Raw genomic sequence first — 23893 nt, 5'->3', positions numbered from 1 at the left:
AATGAGTATTCAGGGTTGTTTCCTTTAGGACTGACCTATTTGATCTCCTTGCCATGCAAGGTACACGATACTAGATACTGAGATAGTTCAAGTGCTTTCCTGAGTTCTGCATTCCACTCTGGGAATGAGCAGAAGGTCAGGGAAAATGAACAGGATGTTTGACAAAGAAGTAATAATGGTTGTGTAAGCTTCCCCAGCAAGCTAGGGCAACCCCCAGTCAAATCATTGCCTTCATCCTCCTCTTCTTCTTTAAACCAGTCACAGTGGTGCCAAGAATTGCTTTTGCTTGCTTTTTTAACGTTAACATAGAAGATAAGCTTCCTTCCAGCATACATTTGAAAGTGGAGAGTCTTACTTAACCCAAATAAACACACTGCATCTCATTATAGAGAGGAAAAAAAAAAAAAGGAGAAAGAAAGAAAATGCAGCACCTAGGAATATGAATACATTTTTACAATTGCTTTGAGATTTGGGGCGTGAATTTTTTAATACTTAATATCCTAAGTTGTTTTCTTCATTTCCACAGAAATAACTCTGCAAGTTCAGAGTTTATTTTTTTAAACTACTTTTTTTTCCCCAAATCAGTGGGAAAAAATTACCATATCTTTCAGCTATATAAAATAGTTTTACAGTTTAGCACTTGAAGAACAACCCCCATCAATCACCTGCAGTAACTGAGGCAGTTTATGTATCAAACAACTTAAGTTGAAATTGAAACAGCACTGATTGGCAAAACAATTTTGCCTTTCTAGTTTCTGGCCTGTCTTCTCATCAGTTGGTGTTATGTCTAAAGGAAAGTCCATCTTCTGGCCTTACTTAAAATATTTCTAGTCTTGGGGGTGGGCGAAGGAAAACTCTATCCCATTATTAAAAAGTATGATGCAACTACATGTGTTTGCCTGCAAATACTCACTGCCTGAGGAAAATTCTTTAAGGACATTATTATCTTTTGAACATCTTATAAGAAATATTTAATGATCTGATTAAATATATGTTGAATTTGCCAAGTAATGAAAGCACATTTTGGAAGGAAATAAAGTTGTTTATTCTTCACAAATTGTACTATACTAATATCTAAACCAGTCATCCTCTATGCCCTTCCCTTCCCCACAAAGAAAAAAGTCTTGCTTTTCTCTTGTGTACTGTTTTCTGCCAGAAAGTTTCATTTCTGCCCAGTAGTTAGGGGGAAAGTTATTTTTGTGGGAAGGCATGCTAGGATAGCATTCTAGAACTTTACTGTGAACACATGAGCAGTCTACAGTGTAATAAAAGATTAACTCTACATGAAGAAATTTAATGTTCAATCTAAGTTATAGTATGCATATTATGTATTCATTAACACACATTTTAGATCTCCCCATATGATAAAAGGAATTATATTTAAGGTACTTTTCTAAAGCCTCCTACTTTTCCTTAATGGGAGATCAGCCAATTTCATAGCCAACAACACTGGAGAAACATCAGGATAGAGAAATAAGAGCCTATTTATTTGTTCATTCAACACCTATTTGTTACTCATCTCTTCTGGGCCAGGCAGTGTGCTAGCTACTGACCCAATGCGCTGTAGAAAACTTACAGTCTAAGGAATAGTTTGTGATTTTCGGAAGCTAAGTGGTAACTAAAGAAGGCTGTCCCCACTCCCAACTCTTCCTAGATCTGAAAAGAAAGATTCTCCAACATGTGAAATAAGTTCTACTTTCTCTCTCTCTCTGTGATCTGTTCACTATAATATACTTAACAGTCCTTTTGCAGCAAAAGTGAACTAGGGATACAGACTACAATTAACCAAGATCCAAGGGTGGAGTTTCTTGTAAGTAGCATTTTTTTCATTAGATTCTGTAATAAATTATAGAGATGGTATTTAAAAAATGAATACTTTATAAATGTGAGTCTTCATTAGAATATATTAAATATTATTTATTATAACATTAATAATTTATTAGTTTTTTAAAATTAATCATCAAATTGCTTTACACAATTAAGTCTAATTAATGCAGAGGGATTTCAGAGGGAGGATGCCCTAAAATCTCTATTTTTATTAAGGAAACAGCACAATTTGAAGTTGTTACACGACCCTTAGGCACAGCTCAATTATCGGGCAAGGAGGGAGTTTTGCAAAACAGCATATTTTATGGTTTGGGCACTAGGATCATTTGGGGCTGAGAAAATTAAGTACTTTTCAGGGGTTATCAAATTGTACAGTGAGAAATTTAAGGGTTCCTAGAGTGGCTACCTGTTAGTTTGGGAGAAGCTCCACAGGTAACTCTAATAGTTCTTTCTTCTTTCTTCCACCTGCTGCACTGGGCCCTAAGCTTCTTAAGGACAGGATGATGTCTAATTCATCTCTGCATGCCATTATCTGTCACAGTGCCTGACACATTGTATTGTAGACCCAATGTTTGCATTGCCTCCAAAACTCACATGTGGAAGCTCTATTGCCCAGTGTTGCTGTGTTTGAAGTAAAGAAGTAACTGAAGTTAAAGAAGATTTTAAAGGTGGGGACCTGGCGCAACAGTGTTAGTGTCCTTATAAGAAGAGATAGCTTGTTCTCTCTCTGGGCGGGCACCCAGGAAAGGCCATAGCAGGATGTGGAAAGATGCCAAGAAGAGAGCTCTCACCAGAAACTGAACTGACCTGCACTTTGACCTTGGACTTCCCAGCTTCCAGACTAGGAGAAAGGGCATTTCTTGCTATTTAAGCCACCCAGTCGGTGGTATTTTGTTATAGCAGCCTGAGTGGACAAGTACACAAACTAATGATCTCTTCAAAACAATCCAGGCCTTCCGAGGGCTCACGCCAAGGGGCAGCTCCCAAGACTGCTGCTGCCAGAGCCCCTGTCCCTGCAGTGAGCCACGCCTCCACAGGAGACCCTCCACCACCGGCCAGCCTTGATTACCGACATCTCTGAAGGCTCGTCATTGCACCTGGAAAAGGTTTTGGCTTCACTCTGACTTTGAAGTGAACTTTAACTCCTAAAAGAAATCTGTGATGACACAAAAGACAGAAACTAGAAATCAGGAGGGAATATGTACATGAGTTTCAGCAACAAGTCACTCCGAGTTATGAGTGCATGGATGAAGTTACAATAGAAGAACTCATTGCCTGCTGTGTACTCAGGAAGTCCTGTGTTACACTGTGATGGAGCAAATGAAAAATATGCCCAAGAAAAAGAAATTCCAGGCTTTCTCGTTCAAACATTTGTTGAACATCTGCTGTGGCAGGAACTGTGGCAGTCCAAGTGTCATGAGATGGAAGAGGACTGCAGTTGTTTGTTTCTGCATCTGTAGAATGCGAACAACATTAATACTTGCTTAGATGTATGAGGAATGAATGAGATAAAGAGATCTTAACTCAGTCAGTGCTGAGGAACTATCCCACCCTTTGTTATATTATGTCTCAGGGTACAGTATCACAGAAGAAAACTATAGATGTTTTTTTCTCTTTCTGTTGACAGAGATGCCAGGAATGTTGCTCATCTCATCCACCATTTTCATGGGTACAGTCCTTGTATTGTCTTGGGCATAGGGCTGAAACTTGGGTGAGGCAAGAAGAGAGACAGATACCCAAAATTTAAGGAGACACCTCCTCTCAGGGTCATATAAGTAAAACCCCATACCTGAAAGACACAGAGAATGAACACCTCCTAAATTTTGCACCCTAGTTACTTTTCTACCTCCCAGCTCTGTTGGGGAATCTTTTTTATGAGAATGAGTCACCTAATAACTATTAGCAGTATCCTTCTTTGGAGTGTTGGAAGCTATCCCCATTTTGTGAGGGAAGAGATGTCCTACGATTGTCTGGATTTTGAACATTTAAGAGAAAACTGCTTTTACTGAGTTGAGTAGTGTTCCCCCAGATTCATGTCCACTAAGAACCTGCAAATGTGACCTTAGGTGAAAATAAGGTTATTGCAGATGTAATCAAGTTAAGATGAGGTCACCATGGATTAAGATATGTCCTAAAATCCAGATGACTAGCATCTTCATAAGTAGAAGGAAATTTGGACACAGACACTCAGGGCAGAAAGCAATGTGTAGATGGAGACAGAGATGAATAAAGCATCTATAAGCCAAGGAGTGCTGAGGATTGCTAGCAATAACCAGAAGCTACCCACGGCAAGGAAGGATTCTTCTCCAGAGCCCTAACAGGGTTTCAGACTTCTGTCTTTCACAGCTGTGCAACATTTCTCTTTTATAAGCCACTCATTTTGGGCTCATTTATTATAGCAGCCCTGGGAAACTAATATATAGCTCAACTGTTAGATATGAATCTCTGGAAAAGAAGAGAAAGGGTGGGCTGGATCTGTGGGGTGCAGGACAGAATCAGTCAGGACCCAGTGTTTGTGCGGCCTCCTGTTTCTTTGGGAGGAAACTATCCATATGAGCTGAAAGCCTGAGCACTAAGATCTGAAACCCTGGGAGCCGAGAAGAGGGCAGCTGTGACTGAGCTTAGCACTGGCGCTGGTGGCGTCATCTTCTTCAAAGACACATGCAAGTCCCTGGAGGACTCTCACCACCATTGTCAGAAGAGTAGAAGAGCATCTTCTCACATCCCTCCAGGGCAAGTGCTCATCAGAGACAGGTACCAGCAAGAGCCAGTGGGAATAGCATTTACCTTTCCATGTGAGTATGGAAGTTTCACTGGCCATCTTCTATTCTTTGGGCTCCCTATGCTCTCAGAAACCCTGGGCAGTTTGAATATGTGTAGGCTTAAGACAAACAGAAATGTGAGTGGAGGAACCCTTGCAGAGGTGACGCCCACAGTGAAGGACAAAGGGGAGTCAGTCGAGAGGAGAGGGAAGGGGGCAATTTTAAGTAGAAAGGCTAGCAAAAATGAGGGCTTTGACTTGATAGAAAGATGATACACTGAACATGTGAAAGACTAAATGAGAAAGACTAAATGAAGAAAGACTAAACTGAGAAAGACTAAATGAGGAGTTCTGAGGCATGAGATGGAGAAGTGCATGTCTCTATGTGGCAAGCTGAAAGTGATGGAGGTGGTGGGGGTGGAGGAAAAAATATTAGATATGAAAACCAGGGCCACAGTAAAGGTAACTGAAACCCCAAACACATTTCCAAATGGGTATTGGTTTCATCAGTACAATTATATCACACAATTGCATTATAAGTTCAATAGATGTTAGCGGGCTAGCCTAGGAATTATGTCAGTGCTCTTAATAATGCTTTGTATAGATTATGATCTTCCTGAATTTCAAACAACCAACTTACAAAGAAGGCCAATTCACTTCTAAAAAGCAAACTAGCTATGCTCATGACTTGCCACACCCTGAAATGGCCTTGAAACTTGGGAGCAGATACAATTCAGCATAAATTATCCTCTGCTACCAATATGCTCCAAATTGTTGATAAGCAAAATCATTACTTTTCTTTAGTATTCACATGCTCTTTTTTAAAAAAACTGAAATAGCCAGAGCGCCACAATAGATCTGGGTAAAACTGAGCCAAAAACCAGAACCAAAGTACAGTGAGAAACATCCCATTCCCTTCACGCTTACCACTGAGCCATTAGTAGGGCTGCAAGGGAACTACCCGGAGAGCCTGTTCTGCCGGCCCTGATCTCAACCCAGCCATCCTTGAATGAACTCCAGAGACAGCTGTATTTAATAGGAAAACCTACCCTTTTGATTTTAGTGCAAGAGAAGCTGTAAGTCCAAACTCCTAGACTTACATAAAATACAATGGATTAAATAAGGGTGACAGCGGCTTCCTTGAATTCCCTTCCTGTCCAAGAATTAAATCCTCTTAGAGGTGAGACTCTCATCACCACAGAGCCTGGGGAAAGGACATGACTGATTGAGTTCATATTGTAATACCTGGTACCTCTCCTGCCTTGGGGAAGGAAACATAAAATAAAGATGCCTACACCATGAAATACTCAAATATGTTCTTCAGAATTCAAGGACTTAAATTATTCATTGACTGGGGCATTTCTTTTTTCTTTTTTTTTGAAGGAGAATAAAAGAGGTAAAAAATACCCTAATCTTTCTGTCACAAAATAAAATATCACTCCTAATGTTCAAATTCACCCTCAGAACACAGCATAATCCCACATTATAACCAATTCTGTAAAAAAGTGAAAGTGTATGCAAAATAAGATAAACAAAAGGAAAAGAAAGCAACTGAATACAAGAAAATAGCTCACAGCAAATGACATTTGGAATGAAAGATAGAAAACCCACACTATTTTGTTCTTTACCTAAATAGACAGAGAGCAGAAATGCACTGGAGACATTTGATAATCAATAAAACATTACCCTGAGGGTGCTATATACAACTATAATCTTTAAAACAAAACTCAAGGAAATGGAACATTTAAATTAGAAGGACTTTTAACAACAACATGGCAGAAAAGAAAAAAAGGCTTAATGTCCTTTTCTATCAGGGAATTCTTAACGGTTCTTTTTCACAGCCAGTTTTTAATCAAGCTATATGAGGAGAGAAAAAAAATCTTATGTCTTTCCTGTCACTGTAGCCTTCATAATCACCACAATTCAACATGACACCATGGCTTGTAAGAAATTCTCCCCGGCATCCATTTAAGTGGACACTAATTGGAAAGTTCAGTGAACAGAAAAAGGCTGTGAACAATATATATTTCACAAGCTGTATCCAATCCTGACCTTAAATGACAAGGAGGAAAAAAAATGGATCAACACAACCTCTGCACTCAGCACTGTATTGTGAAACCACTATGTGAGTTAGCTCTGGGGAAAACCACAGGCTTGTGCTAAGACTGAAATCAAACCCGGAGACTCCAGGAGGATCAACCTGCTCCAGACACCTGGCTCTGGAAAGGAACATCTGGGTGCCCAGCACTGAGGGCAGGGACTCCACAGGCCAGGAGGTAACCAGAAGACGTCACTGAAAACGGGAGCCCTCAACAGATGAACAGGATTCCAACCTTTGATCCACCATATTCTAGATGTCTGTATCACCCTGGGCAGAGAGCTCCACCTCTCAGATATGTCATCTATAAAATACTCCAGTGTTCTTGCCTGGAGAATCCCATGGACAGAGGAGCCTGGCGGGCTACAGTACAAGGGGATAAAAAAGAGTCAGACATGATTCAGCAATTAAACAACAATTCAGATGATGTAAATATAGCATAGTACCTGTCATATCATAAGGGCTGCCTTGTTAATAGCTATTAATAGCATGCATCTAGGGCTTACTACACACTATTAAAAAAAACTTTTGTCTCTTGAAATAACCCTGTGAACTAGATATTATAATTCTCCCCATTTTATAGAGGAAAAAATTAAGGCACAGAAAGAATAAGTAACTTGCTTTGGTCACACGGGTGTTTAGCAGTAAACTGACACTTAACCCTGGAATTCTGGTTCCAGTCTACACATGCTGTTTCTAATTTAGTTTTATTGAATGAACGGTGGTTATATATTTATTCTTGAAGATTTGTAATCTTATTGAAATGTGATAGCAACACTGTAATCATAAAATAAGATCCTATATAATCAATAGTTCTCTTTAAGCCTCCAGAGAACAAGTCCTACAAACAAGAAATGGGACAGAAAGGGTTTAAGAATCATTATCAAAGTTTCTTCAATGTCAGGGCAGGAACTACCTGACTGCTTCCCTGCCTTACCTGCCTGCTTACCTATCTGACTGCTTACCTGCCTAGAAGATCCTAGGCAACCTTGGGTTTAGGGAAGCTGCCCCAATCCTGACTTTTGGTAGTTTCAGTGCTCTGCTAATCCATCTCTTTCCTGGCAGCAATGAGGGAACTCACTTTTATTTTACACTCTGGTTCCCAAGATTCCCAACTAACCAGTTTTCTCTGTCTAGATCTACACTTAGCATCTAAACTTAACCTTGGGAGTTGCAGTTCCATGATCCTAGAGACCCTGAAAGGCTATGCCTCAGAACGGTTAAGCCCAGGTGATTGGGGACCAAGGGTAAAAACTTCTTACATTATATTTGCATAATCTTTTTTTATAACTCACATTTCTTCATCCATGCAAAAATCCTTCACAACTGAAAGGGCTCAGGTCCCAAGACACAAAACTCGCACAAGGTCACAGAGGATAAAACGCAGATCTAAACCAGGTCTTTCTAGCTCTGCTCAGCATCCTCTTTGTCATGATCCTTTACAACTACATAACGTGCAAATTCATCCCCAAGTTGCAATTATGCTTTAAGGTTAATTCTGAAGAATTTTAGAAGGCCATTGATAAGATACTGCTTGATCCTCTGTCCTATTAATACTCTGGTTGCTAGATCTTCTGACCCAGGAAAGAGGACTCTGGGAGACTATGAAACCTATTGTTTGATTGCCCAGCACCTTTTGTGAGTCCTGCCTTCTGTTAACAGTTTCTACCTCATACTCCTTGGGTCCAGTCTATGATTCAGATTGATCAATTATAAAATCCATTTCCCACAACACAGTGATTAATTCAAGAGATGGGCACATAACCCAAGGGAAGCTGATCAGAATCCTTCCCTGGATTTGCTGCACACACTAAGAAAGAAGTTCTCTATCACTTTATGAGAAGATGTGAATTTGGCATCTCCGATCAGTCTTCCAGGTTTTCAGCATCCATATTTCATGCCATGGGTCAAAGCCCGTTTTCACAATGCTGAGACTCTCTACCTTGCCTTGTATACGAACTCCGTACCAGCACACGGTGAACAATCCTCCTTTCTCCCAAAACCTACAAGTGCTTCATGAGTCATGCAGACTTTACAGATGGTTCCTGAGAAGGGAGGTAGGGTTAGATGGCACCTCAGACAGCAGAGGTCTCCCAAATCCACTCTAAACATACTTCTCTCTTTCCTCAGGGGGGAAAAAAAAATTCTCTCTAGAACAAGCATATCTCCTCTCCATTTTTCCAATGACCACCTTGAGCTCTGGTTTCCTCGTAATATACCCTCACTGAAATCAAATCCTACTGGCTGGCTGAGGAGTATCACTTGGAAAAAATAAATAAGTAACAAAGCCAAAATCAACCAGGAGAATAAGGAGTTTCCAATCACCCTTCCAAAAGCAAGTAATATGTTTAAGCATATACTATGTGACAGGTATTATTCTTGGACCTGGGGATACAACCATGAAAAAGACAGCTTAGAGCTTATGTTATAGAGAGAAGATCCAGACATTCAACAGCAAATACATATGTCAGTCTGGTGCTATGGTAACAATGACCAGGACTGGTGGGAGAAAGCTACTTTATATTTCACAATAAGCAAATGCTTCTCAGAGGAAATCTGAGATCTGAATCCTAAAAGAAAGGGAATAGCCATGAAAAGATGTGCTTTCTAGAAAAGAAATCACCAATCATGAATCAATCCTAAGAGGGTCAGGAAAGCTGGGGCTAAATGAGGGAGGAGGAGAGAGAGATGAAGACCGAGTAGTATGTGGGGAGGACCTTATGAAGTCTGGAATTCATCCTCCATAGAGTGGGAAACCTGTGCAGGAACTGAGACACTGACAAACATTTTGTAAAGTATAATCTGACTGCTGCTTGGAGAATGACTGTGGAGGCCCAGGGAGGAATAATGAATGGAATCTCCCCACCCCCTCCACCCCAGGCTGCTTGGCGCTGGCTTTCTTTGGGCTCATGGTATTGTGTGGGTTCTAAAATGTCAGCCATCCTGGTGGATGTGCAGCGGTATGTCATTGACGGTTCAGTTTGCTATTCTTAGTGTCTAGTAAGATTTAGCATCTCCTCATGTGTTTATTGGCCATTTATAGATCCTCTTTTATCAAGTACTAGTTAAAGTCCTTTGCTCATTTTTCTACTAGGTTACTTGCTTTTTCCTATTATTTTGTAGGAGTTTCTTAATTATTTTATACCTCTCCTGAGTCAGTAAGTTCAGTCACTCAGTCGTGTCTGACACTTTGAGATCTGATGGACCAATGCACTGCAAAAATCTTTCACTCTGTGGCAGGCATTTTCACTTTTTATATTTCTTACTTTTAACACATCTGGTTAACTATTACTTTTCTTTTTAGTTAATGATTCTGTGTATGCGTCCCTTAGCTTGTTTCAGCTTCCACATTTAGCTCCATGCACCATTGTTTTTTTTTTTTTTTTACATATATGAGAGAAGGGTCAACATTTCATTTTTTCTATATGAATATCCAATTAACACGGCACCATTTATTGAAAAGATCATCCTTTCCCACTGCACTGCAGCATTATCTTTCTCATTAATCAAGGGACTATAAATGTGTGAGTTCATTTCTGGAATCTTTCTTATATCTACACTTAATAAAAGGGTTTTTGCCATACCAGAATCTCATTGCTTTGAAGTTTTTTTCATCAATTGCAAGTCTGTTTGTCTATTCTTGCTCAAGTCTCACACTGTCTGAATTAGATTTGATATCTTGCAGTATAAATCACTTCTAGATCCCACGTGCCACGGAGCTACTAAGCACCATGACTACTGAGCCTGCATGCTCTAGAGCCCTCGGGCCACAACTAGAGAGAAGCCCACACACGGCAACGAAGAGCCCACAGGCTGCAGCCAGGACCTGATGAGGCCAAAAACAAATAAATTAATCAAGAGAAAAAAATCACTCCTAACTCTTAGTGGCTCAGATCATGAACTCCTTATTGCCAAATTCAGAATTAAACTGAAGAGAGTAGAGATAACCACTAGACCATTCAGGTATAACCTAAAAAAAAAATCCCTTATGAATATACAGTCGAAGTGAGAAATAGATTTAAGGGACTAAATCTGATAGACAGAGTGCCTGATGAACTATGGGCGGAGGTTCGTGACATTGTACAGGAGACAGGGATCCAGACCATTCCCATGGAAAAGAAATGCAAAAAGGCAAAATGGTTGTCTGAGGAGGCCTTACAAATAGCTGTGAAAAGAAGCGAAGCGAAAAGCAAAGGAGAAAAGGAAAGATATTCCCATTTGAACGCAGAGTTCCAAAGAATAGCAAGGAGAGATAAGAAAGCCTTCCTCAGTGATCAATGCAAAGAAATAGAGGAAAACAACAGAATGGGAAAGACTAGAGATCTCTTCAAGAAAATTAGAGATACCAAGGGAACATTTCATGCAAAAATGGGCACAATAACGGACAGAAATGGTATGGACCTAACAGAAGCAGAAGATACTAAGAAGAGGGGGCAAGAATACACAGAAGAACTAGACAAAAAAGATCTTCATGACCCAGATAATCACAATGGTGTGATCACTCACCTAGAGCCAGACATAATGGAATGTGAAGTCAAGTGGGCCTTAGAAAGCATCACTACGAACAAAGCTAGTGGAGGTGATGGAATTCCAATTGAGCATTTCAAATCCTGAAAGATGATGCTGTGAAAGTGCTGCACTCAATATGCCAGCAAATTTGGAAAACTCAGCAGTGGCCACAGGACTGGAAAAGGTCAGTTTTCATTCCAATCCCTAAGAAAGGCAATCCCAAAGAATGCTCAAACTACTGCACAATCGCACTCATCTCACACGCTAGTAAAGTAATGCTCAAAATTCTCCAAGCCAGGCTTCCGCAATACATGAACCAAGAACTTCCAGATGTTCAAGCTGGTTTTAGAAAAGGCAGAGGAACCAGAGATCAAATTGCCAATATCCAGTGGATCATCGAAAAAGCAAGCGAGTTCCAGAAGAACATCTATTTCTGCTTTATTGACTATGCCAAAGCCTTCAACTGTGTGGATCACAATAAACTGGAAAATTCCGAAGGAGATGGGAATACCAGATCACCTGACCTCTTGAGAAACCTGTATGCAGGTCAGGAAGCAACAGTTAGAACTGGACATGGAATAACAGACTGGTTCCAAATAGGAAAAGGAGTAAGTCAAGGCTGTATATTGTCACCCTGCTTATTTAACTTATATGCAGAGTACATCATGAGAAACGCTGGGCTGGAGGAAGCACAAGCTGGAATCAAGATTGCTGGGAGAAATATCAATAACCTCAGATATGCAGATGACACCACCCTTATGGCAGAGAGTGAAGAGGAACTAAAAAGCCTCTTGATGAAAGTGAAAGAGGAGAGTGAAAAAGTTGGCTTAAAGCTCAACATTCAGAAAACTAAGATCATGGCATCTGGTCCCATCACCTATGGGAAATAGATGGGGAGACAGTGGGAACAGTGTCAGACTTTATTTTTTGGGGCTCCAAAATCACTGCAGATGGTGATTGCAGCCATGAAATTAAAAGATGCTTACTCCTTGGAAGGAAAGTTATGACCAACCTAGATAGCATATTATAAAGCAGAGACATTACTTTGCCAACAAAGGTCCGTCTGGTCAAGGCTATGGTTTTTCCAGTGGTCATGTATGGATGTGAGAGTTGGACTGTGAAGAAAGCTGAGCACTGAGGAATTGATGCTTTTGAACTGTGGTGTTGGAGAAGACTCTTGAGAGTCCCTTGGACTGCAAGGAGATCCAACCAGTCCATCCTAAAGGAGATCAGTCCTGGGTGTTCATTGGAAGGACTGATGCTGAAGCTGAAACTCCAATACTTTGGCCACCTGATGCGAAGAGTTGACTCACTGGAAAAGACCCTGATGCTGGGAGGGATTGGGGGCAGGAGGAGAAGGGGACGACAGAGGATGAGATGACTGGATGGCATCACTGACTCGATGGACATGAGTTTGAGTAAACTCCGGGAGTTCGTGATGGACAGGGATGCCTGGTGTGCTGTGATTCATGGGGTTGCAAAGAGTCGGACATGACTGAGTGACTGAACTGAACTGAACTGAACTCTGAGTGACAGCTTGTGTTATATGTGCTCACCTTTGTTTTCGTCTCTCTGCTTGGCTTACTACACCAGAAGCAGAAGATATTAAGAAGAGGTGGCAAGAATACACAGAAGGACTATACAAAAAAGATCTTAATGACCCAGATAATCACAATGGTGTGATCACTCACCTAGAGCCAGACATCTTGGAGTGTGAAGTCAAGTGGGCCTTAGGAAGCATCACTACAAACAAAGCTAGTGGAGGTGATGGAATGCCAGTTGGGCTATTTCAAATCCTAAAAGATGATGCTATTAAAGTGTTGCACTCAGTATGCCAGCAAATTTGGAAAACTCAGCAGTGACCACAGGTCACTTTTCATTCCAGGAAAAGGTCAGTTTTCATTCCAGTCCCAAAGAAGGGCAATGCCAAAGAATGTTCAAACTATCACATGGTTACAGTCATTTCACATGCTAGCAGGTTAATGCTTAAAATCCTTCAAGCTAAGCTTCAACAGTATGTGAACTGAGAACTTTCCAGATATACAAGCAGGATTTAGAAAATGCACAGGAACCAGAGATCAAATTGTCAACATCCACCAGATCATAGAAAGAGCAAGGGAATTCCAGAAAAACATCTACTTCCATTTTATTGACAACATTAAAGTCTTTGACTCTGTGGATCACAACAAACTGTGAAAAATTCTTAAAGAGATGGGAATACCAGACCACCTTACCTGCCTCCTGTATTCAGGTCAAGAAGCAACAGTTAGGACAAGACAAGTAACAATGAACTAGCTCAAAATTTGGAAAGGAGTACATCAACGCTGTATATTGTCACCCTGCTTATTTAACTTGTATGCAGAGTACATCATGAGAAATGCCAGACTGGATGAAGCACAATCCAGAATCAAGACTGCCAGCAGAAATATCAATAACCTGAGATATGCAGATGACACCACCCTTATGGCTGAAAGCTAAGAGGAAGTAGAGACTTGATGAAGGTAAAAGAGAGTGTAAAAGTTGGCTTAAGATGCAACATTCAAAAAACAAAGATCATGGCATCTGGTCCCATCACTTCATGGCAAATAGATGGGGAAACAATAGAAACAGTGACAGACTTTATTTTCTTGGGCTCCAAAATCACTCCAAATGGTGACTGCAGCTGTGAAATTAAGATGCTTGCTACTTAGAAGAAAAGCTATGACAAACCTAGATAGCATGTTAAAAAGCAGAGACATGACTGTCGACAAATGTCCATACAGTCAAAGCTATGGTTTCTCCAGCAGTTATGTATGGATGTGAGAGTTGGACCACACAAAAGACTGAACACTGAAGAAGTGATGCGTTTGAACTATGATGTTGGTGAAGACTCTTAAGAGTCCCCTGGACTGCAAGGAGATCAAACCAGTCAATCCTAAGGGAAATCAACCATGAATATTCATTGGAAGGACTGATGCTGAAGCTGAAGCTCCAATACTTTGACCACCTGATATGATGAACTGACTCATTGGAAAAGACCCTGATGCTGGGAAAGATTGAAGGTGGGAGGAGAAGGGAACAACAGAGGATGAGATGGTTGGATGGCATCACCGACTCAATGGACATGAGTTTGAGCAAACTCTAGGAGATGAACTACAAGCTTGGTGTGCTGCAGTCCATGGGATCCCAAAGAGTCAGACATGACTGAGAGACTGAACAATAACAACACCAGGTTGTCATTTAAGGTTTTTGATGAGATGAAACACTCATTGTACTATGTTAGGAATCTTGTGATATTATGGGTATCTTGACATGGTGTGCAGGATGGATCAGTAAGGACAAGAGAAAGGAAGTGAAAATGAATTTGGATAAATTATGATAGGGGTCTACACTTAATATTAGAAAGAGAAATGAAAAGACAGATTTAAGGATGTAACAAAAGTAGTCAGGAGGGTTCACGCTTGATCGGATGGATGTAGGAAGAAAAGGAAAGGGAGTCATCAAAGATTATAGAAAGAATTGAGGCATAGATATCTGAAAGACTGGGAAGACTACTCACTGAAATAAGGAAGCAAGGATCAAGAGCTGGTTTGAGGAATGAGGGGAAGATGACTTCAAAAGACAAGAAATGGAATCCACAGGATTTAAATAACCATAGCTGAAAGTGTCCTGCAGGCAGCAGTGAACAGTGGGTTGGAGGTGAAAAGAGATCAGGGATGGAGGAGAACTGGGATGATGTGTGCTCTCAAAGGGCGAGTGCAAGGAGAGAGGACAGCAAAGAGGGACAGTAGAGGACCCAGACAGAAAAGGAGACCAAAACCAGAAAGAGACAGGTGAGGAATGAACAGAGGAAGGAGAGAAAGAGGAAGAAGGGGAAAAGTGAGGAGGGTGTTGCTGTCAGTTAATAGAAAAGCAAACTGGAAGTGTTAGTCACTCAGTTGGGTCGAACTCTTTGCAACCCATGGACAGTAGCCCACCAGGCTCCTCTGTCCATGAGATTCTCCAGGCAAGAATATGGAATCGGTAGCCATTCCCTTCTCCAGGAGATCTTCCTGACCCAGGGATTGAACCCAATTCTCCTATATTGCAGGCAGATTCTTTACTGTCTTAGCCACCAGAGAAGTTAATAGACAGAGCTAATGTCAAATCCATGTATTGCTCAAGCATCCTACTAGAAAATTACCTTGGTGGGACATTGCCACAGAGCTTTTAAGACTCTGTCTCCCTTCCTGATGTGTGTGCTCTTCTGCGTCCACTGCTGTCTCCTTGCCAGCAGAAGACCTGTGGGCTGATGGGGGAAGATTTGGGAGCCCCTGAATTTCCTGTTGTTGGGTGTGCATTTGAAGTGATGGTAGGTGGGTGGGTACTGATTCCTTATATTATTAGAGTGGTCTTCTAAAGAGGAATTAATGCAGAAAAATTCATTGACTTGGGGATCAGGGGAAATTATGTTGCATATTATAATAAAATCATAAAAATAATGCCTTGTTTCCTAATTGCATTCAAGAATTTTTATTGTATTGCTTATCTTTTATTACATTTAGTCAAATTTTGAATGCTGATGATTCACAAATAAAAGATCATTAAATATTCCTAATGGCCTGTATACAAGGTTAATTTACACCTGGAAGCCAGATGAGGTGTTAACTATATTCAGGTTGCACTTCAGTGGTTTGAAAGGTAATTGTTTTACATTCCCACAGCTTAAAAGGGACTTCCTAAAATAGAGTTGACTATCAAACACAAAGAGACAGTAAAACACTTGAATTGTTTTCTTAAAATTCTCTTCCATTCTGCAATTTATCTAACACCAAAGTATTTCATATCACATATTTAATAGCGAGACATTTTGAAGAAAGTTCTACCATCATTGGTTAGAATTTTGGGCCTTTTTTTTTTTTTGCTTAAACAAAATACTGAAAAATTAGAAAATGAAAAAAAAAAAACTTTCGCCTTGATCGATCTGATAAATTCAAAGATCTAAACCATACTCAGCAGTCATGTCTGTTCCTCTTTCAGCTACCTGACCCCTTTGGGAAAACAAGCTGAATGTGAAAAGTGGAAAATTCATCTTATGTATGATGTCACTTAAAAAAAAAGCACTCATTACTTGGACGTGGAAAAGTAAATTTAAGCCAGCAAAGAAGTCTCAGAGCAGCATTTCCCTCCCCGCCCCCTCATTTTTTAAAGGATAATTTTGTTAAAAATATTAATAAGTGAACATACCAGGTTAACCTCCAGTCACACACATGAAAGTCCACTTGTCCAGAGGCACTGTATCGTGATTGGGAACTTGACTACTTGACTGCTAGAGCAGTTATCTCATGACACAGTTATTATGGCACTTAATAACCAAAACATTTCCCAATAGTTTTCAGAGCCAAAAAAGAAACTGGAGTGTAGCAGTCAAAATTATGATGCAAAAAGAAGACAAAATAATTTGCCCATGTGAATAAACCCAGAATTATTTTTGAACTTAATTTCAATAATTCCTCTGGCCATATGAGAGATTCTCACTCCTAGAAGACCTCAAATATCATGTGTTATCATCTTTACACTTTTGAAATAATAAAAGTTGTAAAGAGCAAGTACACATAATCTTTGCTTGTCTTTCACAAAAAGTAACTTAAAAATGTGAGTGAGAGAAGGTTGGTGTATATGTACTTAATCCATTTTTCTATATTTAGTTATCTTGATTAATAAAAGTCAAATATATTAAAATAGATATTTCAGACTTCAGAAGTTAATCTGTTTAAAAAAATAAGCATTAACTTTTAATAAAGACTCCTGAACATAATCTAAGAGACATTTGGAAAAAAGTCTCTCAAAATGTTGATTTCTAACCAGGAAATGGATCCTGAAAAAAAAACCACAGCCCAATTAGCGTCACTCATGACTTTATAAAGTCTTCCTTTTATGTTTTAAAGAATGCAAGAATTTGAGTTAGATGAAAATTAAAATTCAGAGGTTGAATTCAGTTGTGTACTTGAACATTGTGTAAATTCACTGAGCTGAGGCCCACATTTGTTTACCTGGGAATATTTCAATAAAGTCTTTATAATGTGCTTGCAGTTCCAAAGTGCTGCTAAACTCAAAAATTCTAAAGCTATGAATAATTTTTGTGTGAAATGGTACACTGAAATTAACACTACAATTTTTGAATAAAAAAACCAAGGTGGTACATAGAAATGTCTTCAATTTTCTTGGCTCTGGAAACATAGCTGAAACTGTGTCTATCAAGATGCTAGGTAGCAATTTCTTACGGTAGTACCAGAGCAACCTCCAGTCAAAGACAAGAAAAAAAAAGCCATCCCACATTGGACATGCTGCGACGTCTTCCACTTCACTCATCCCTTGACTTGTGAAGCACTTGGCAGGATTCCTAATATTGCCTATTAAACTTCCCCTCCAGCTCTCCTGGAGATCACAAAACCGCATTTTATTTTCAAATGGAATGTATCCCACTTGAATTGTTTCCAATCCCTATTAATCTACAACAGAACAGGTATGAAAATGAGAGACCTTTGTCATTTGATGATGCTAATAAAATGGCCAATGTGTATTATACACTTACCTTGAGTCAATCACAGCAATAACCCTTTACTTATGTTATTTCACTGAGTCCTCACTCAGCCTATGAGATAGATTCTGTATTTTATCATCTCAAGGAGGCCATCAGCACATCATGCTTCTTTAAATATACAAATACAAAAGAGGGAAAATACTGCCAAGTAAACTATGACATAATGTTTTCTGTTGCTTCGAATTTGTATTTTGAAAGCACTCTTGTATCATACCACCAAAAGCTGCTTTGCAATTTTTTCCTCAATATACAAAGGGATTTGAAATTTCTACTGTGTGTGGTTCAGTTGCATGACTTGGTGTGTGATAAGTAATCCTTTTGGTATACTTCAGCAACAAAATAAACACAGTTTCAGCTACGTGTGGGTATCTTCCTCTTTGGGATATTATTAAGCACTTGATTTTCCTTTGCAAGAAAGTCTGTCAAGATGATCATTCTTCTAATGATGAATATTTGCTTCACAAATATCAAATTTAAGCCCCCTGTTCTGTTTCTGTGTATACAGTAACTTTTTGTCTTAAAGCCAAGTGCATTGTGTGATCTTTCTGAAAACAACTTAAATGCAAATTAACTTAGCATGTGCAGTAACATCAGTGCCCATAAACTCCCGTAAAGTGATGACAACATGAACAGCAATGACCAAGTGTGGTTCTGTGCTCTGACAATGTCAGCTGCGTCTCAGCTGCCACGAGGCCAATGGTGGCCATAAAACACTGTTCTTTGTATGAGTCATCTCAATTTCTGAGATGTGAAAACGTATAATACTGTATTTCTTGGTATCTATAAAATATAGCAAGTTCAAAACAGTATATAATTGTTAAGATGCCAATCCAGAAACTGTTACCCAGGAAATCTGACTCTGGACCACTTTCTCTTAATTGCTACAATATACTAGTTATAGGAAAATTAAGGAAATAAGTCCATGTCCTTATCTTAACTTTGCCATAATGAACTAAAGTTGGAACTCAATATAACTTTCACCTTAGGTCTGTGGATTTAATTTAAAAACTTCACTGCTGCTTCTTGGGTTTTTATTAAATAGTGACACCAGCCTTAGTACTCTGTACAAAGAGGTGATGGTTTCTGACTGGAGAGTTTATGATCTAAATTAGACAGGACAAAACCAGGGAAATGAGATGACAAAAGATCATGAGAAGTTGGTGGTGGTTTTGATTTGCTTCATTTTCGTGGCACTGATTTTCTTAGTGCTTCCTCAATTTACACTTCCTGCTCTTTTCTCCCATTATTTTTGAGGTATGTCAAGCAGCTAGTATGTTCCCTTTGTTGAAAGTGAAGAATCTGTGCATACCAGTATTCACACAGCCAGTAAGTAGATGAGACGGTTCTAGCCTCATATTATCCCTGTATTCAGAGCACATCTATGTTCAAAAAATTATAACCTTGTTGCTGTGTTTAACAAATGGCTGAATACAATGATCCTATATGATGACACAAAAACTCTCCTGCAAGAGGAGAATTTGACAATGCACCAGATTTAAACATTTACCTTGAATTTAGTGAAGACAGCAAAGTGGAACAGTGAACGGCATGTGCTCTGGAGCCAGCCTGTCTTGGTCCATATTCTGGCTCTACCACTAAGGATCTTTGCAAGCTTGGTCAAGTTACTTAACCTCTCTGTGAATCGGCTTCCTTATATTGTATATGGCAGGGATCATATTAGCAACAAAAATTCTGGATATAAAGAAAACGAAAGACTAAAACTCTATCAATAAATAAGGTTGCGTGTAAACTGTGAAGAATGGTCTTTAAAATAGAAACCTAGAAAGGATGAGTAAAGAAATTTGAGGGATAAGAGGAGGCACTCTGCTGTTATGTTAAACTTGAGTTGACTGTCAGTTCACCTCACCTTTGGTTTTTATATATGCTATTATTCATCCATACACATCTAATCTTTGTAGCGACCCTCAAAGGGTTATCAATTCCCAGTGCAACTCTTTTGCTCACTGATTAATACTTCCTGTTTAAATTTCCAGAAACATATCCACATATCATTTCCATAGTCCCAGTTCTATTTGTTTATACGTCTTGGCAAGAACATCTGATAAACACATGCTGTCGTCCCGAAACCACACTGACTTCTTGGTGTTTATGAGCACACTCAAGAGACTTACTTAGTGAATGAATGCCTGCTGAATCCATACATTCACCTAGTGCCCTTATAGTACCAGAGATAGTTACCAGCTCTTTTCAGGACTGTTAAGAAGCATGTTTACACGAAGAGAGTATGGAAAATAATTTCTCATTCACGGAGGCATTAAAGTGCTCCAAAAGGGTCATGGTGAAGAATTATAGTACAGCTATAGTGAAATTTCTTAATTCATCAAGAAGTCTGTTTTCCCAATATGAAAATCTAGGCTTAATATGTGTCCCTTAGGCATATAACTACTACTTCTTCTCAACACACTCTTCATATTACTGCAGGATGGAAGGGTGGGGAATAACCTCAAACATCAGGAAATGATAATGCTCTTGTTCATAGTAGACAGTGGTAACTCTATCTGGCCTTTCATATTTCCGTTCTTTGGACCTTCAATCACCAACATTCCCTCCACACACCCCACCCCTCCTTCATGCACACTTAGGAGATGAGCACATGACCCCGGCTCCTACAATCACAAGACTCCATCCTCACGGCCTCAGTGACTCAGGAATAGGCACATGACCAAGACCAGGCCAATCGAGTCCTCCTTGGGAACCTTTCCACTTAAACTGAAAGGAAAGATTTTGTTTTCTTTCTGTTACAGTGTTGGAAGGATACAAGCTAGAGTAGCAGGTGGCCATAGTTCCCAGCCCTCAGCAGGAAACCTACGTGGTGCAGAAGAGAATAAGGTTCAAAGAGAAGCAAAATCAAGGAGAGAAGAGAGCAAGTCACATTTCCAAAGGGCACCCCTCACTCCTGATGGAGAGCCGCTCCCCAGGTGAACAGTGACCTTTGGAGCTGTGCTACACAGTAGTATTAGTGAAGAGAAAAAAAAAAAAATCCAGGTACCTGAAATACTAGTCCCAGTCTCCAAGGATCAGGTTCTGAGAGCTTGTCCTTTAGTCCATGAAATACCCAATATTCTGTCCACTTTCATCAGCTAATTAACTCCACTTACCTTCTTAACTAGTTTGAGTTGAGTTTCCATCACTTGCAACTGAAAGGATCCCGAATAATATAAACTTTCTATAAATGTATAAAACACTCTCAAACAACTAATTTCATTTTGCACAGAGGATCGGCCTATTTTATGGATAAGGGAAGAAAGGTTAAGGATTTGCTTGCCTCTATAGTGGAGCAGAATTGTTTTTAATACAAAATATGGGTGGTGAAGAATGGGAATTATATCTAGGTCTCTTTCAAGTGGGTTCAGCAAGTTTTCCTTCTGGAAATGCTGTGCCACATTTATTTGTCTCCAAATTCAGACTTCACTGGAGAGGCAAGCATTCCCAGAGCCTCACCCCTGACTGCTGATTCTACCTGAGTGTTCTCTGTTCCTTCTGCTTGCACTCGGGGCCCTAAGAGAGGCTCACAGATGCACCCCGATCATACCATGCCTTTTCAGAGTTCATACTTACTAAACACTTACTACACACTAAGCACTGTTCTCAGCACTGTTATCTATATTAACTCATTTAACCCTCAGTAAACACTTTTAAGGTAGGAGTTACAGTTGTCCCTACTTTACGCATCAAGACACACAGGCAGAGAGAGATGAGAGGTTACATAACTTTCCTGGGTCACAACACTAATACAGATTCAAATGGAGGAAATGACATTCTAGCATCTGTGTCTTTGCCTAGAGTCAATACATGGTGCTCGGATGCTCCGCCTCAGACTCTTGAGCACATTTTTTTAATAGCCTGTGCACCTGGGTGCCTGCCCTTTTTAATCCCCACTCTCATATCTTGAGTCTGTAGTTCCTGATGCATGAGCTCTGCAACCTGTGTGCCTATGGGGCCTGACTGCCCCTCCTGTTCTATCTACCTTGGCTCTATCTTCGTTTATGTGACCCATGTGACTAAAGGTAAACTAATGCTCATTGAATCTGCCCAGATAATATTTGCAATGCTTGATCCCATATGCTGACAATAGAAGGACAGCCAAACATGAGCCGGCCCTGAATGAACCAACATTACCAGCAGGGAAGACCCTGAGGACCCACAAGTAACAAAAACTGTCTCTAATATTTACCTCCTTTTTTTTTTAACCTGTTGACATTTTATAATATGAAATATTGCCTAAGATAAATTATTCTCCTCCTGAGAATTCTGGGGCTAGTTATCTGGTTTTGCTCACTGTGTTTACTAAAAGAATTTGCACTATATTTTCAGAGAGTTCAAATATCAAAGATTAATTTTTATAAAAATATAATTTACTGAAGGGATACTAGGTGTTGAAACTGGAAACTGGAAACGGCTTTGAGGTTGATAAAAGGGTACAAACTTTAAGTTATAAGATGAATAAGTTCTCAGGATCTATTATATAGCATGATGACTATAGGTGATTACAGCTAATAATACTGTGTAGTATACTTGAAATTTTCTGAGATATTTGCTATGCATACTCACCAAAAAAAAAAAAATAACTATGTGAGGTGATGGATGTGCTAATTTACTGAATTGCAAGAATCATTTCACAATGCATATGTACATCAAACCACTTTGTACACTTAAATATGCTGCTGTTTTATTTGAAAAGAAAAGAAGGAAGAAAGGAGTAGGGATAGAGGGAAGAAGGAAAGGAAACTAGCCTTCAAAATATAACAGGGAAAATCACAAACCAAGACAGCTTAGTGATGCGACTGACTCGTGAGTCCAAAGTCCAAATGCTGGAATGAATGCACTTCAAATAACCTTTTTCTCGATGCAGTCAGCCAAAGGTTCTAAGTATAAGCAATCATCTAGTCTGGCTTTCAGTTAGGACAGGGCAGGACCCATGACTGACATATTCAGGGAGCTTCCCTTTTGGCTCAGATGGTAAAGAATCCACCTGCAATCCAAGAGTCATGGGTTCAATCCCTGGCTCGGGAAGATCCCCTGGAGAAGGGAATGGCTATCCACCCCAGGGGAGGACACATGACTGACATACTCAGCTTGCCCACAAATAGATGAAACTCACCCAGAAGTCACAGGAAAACTAAGAATGGTTGATGGTTGTTAGGCCGCCAAATAACACGCCAAGGTCTACTCTACAGTACTGACTTTAGCGCTACATCCTTGACCATGAGTAAGGTAAGTTATTCCTAGTTTCAGTATCTACATCTAATGGTACCAAGGGGTGGTCCTATTCAGAACTTCATGAAGATGACAAAAATATTTACTGAGATCAAATAATTCCATACTCGGTAACGTTGCCTAGTACATATTAAAATACAATGAACTAGAAAGGATACATACGAGGTTCTGACAACCTGTCTGTCTCACAGAGAACTTGTGATAAACCTGGAACCAGCAGGCTCAGGGAACGGCCGGGCCCAGAACAGCACCTCTCTCTGAGTTCCATATTTTCTGTGCTGGGACATGGACTTCACAACTTTGCTCCTGCACCTACTTAAAGTCACCACCATTATAGTGGCTAGTTGTTAAGGTTTGCCTACCTTAGGTATTCTGTTACACTTGGCTTTGTAATAAATACAGCAGTTCTCTGCCTCTCCAAGTCTGTGGCTGTGTATTCTTTGATGACTACCTTCTCTTCAAAGGATCAGTCATCTTCAGGCTGCAAGTATGACATAATATATCTTTTAAAAAGGGGATCACTCCTTCAACATAACAATTGAACACTAATTCTCCTTTTCAAGGAAACATAGGCACCAAGATAATTGCTGGATAAGACCATATAAAATCATTAATCTTCGCTCACTCCAGTCCTTGCAGTGAGTCCTCAGGATTAGGTACAAATATTATTTTTAAATATCTAATAAGATATACTTCCTTCCTAGAAGTTATTCCACTAACAGGATCAATGAAGTAAATCAAAATCCCACCTTCCTTCTTGATAGTAAACATTCACTATCCTGATGAGAACAGAATTTACTTTTCATACCTAATTGTTGTCAGATTTTAAAACTTGACTTTTTCATTTGAGCAAGTGTTCTTCACAACTGACAACCAAAGAATTACACAAATTCATTCA

At 39.7% G+C, this 23893-nt stretch overlaps 1 long non-coding RNA gene across 4 annotated transcripts in view; it reads right to left on the bottom strand.

The window, feature by feature from the left end:
• Positions 1-1738: 1738 nt before the first annotated feature.
• Positions 1739-23893, bottom strand: part of LOC122688261 — a 139645-nt gene continuing 117490 nt past the window's right edge. For 2 of the 4 annotated variants that reach the window (XR_006339404.1, XR_006339402.1), the window contains 3 exons: positions 23358-23476; positions 6922-7049; positions 1750-1836 (listed from right to left, as the gene is read on the bottom strand). This is a non-coding gene — a long non-coding RNA (uncharacterized LOC122688261). Of the gene's footprint in view, positions 1837-6921; positions 7050-23357; positions 23477-23893 lie in introns of all 4 variants that reach the window. The other 2 variants (XR_006339401.1, XR_006339403.1) reach the window with 2 other exon arrangements.

The sequence above is a fragment of the Cervus elaphus genome, chromosome 33, assembly GCF_910594005.1.
Source record: "Cervus elaphus chromosome 33, mCerEla1.1, whole genome shotgun sequence".
Lineage (NCBI taxonomy): Eukaryota > Metazoa > Chordata > Mammalia > Artiodactyla > Cervidae > Cervus > Cervus elaphus.
The sequence above is the reverse complement of the archived record's forward strand: the minus strand, read 5'-3'. Positions and strand labels throughout refer to the sequence as shown.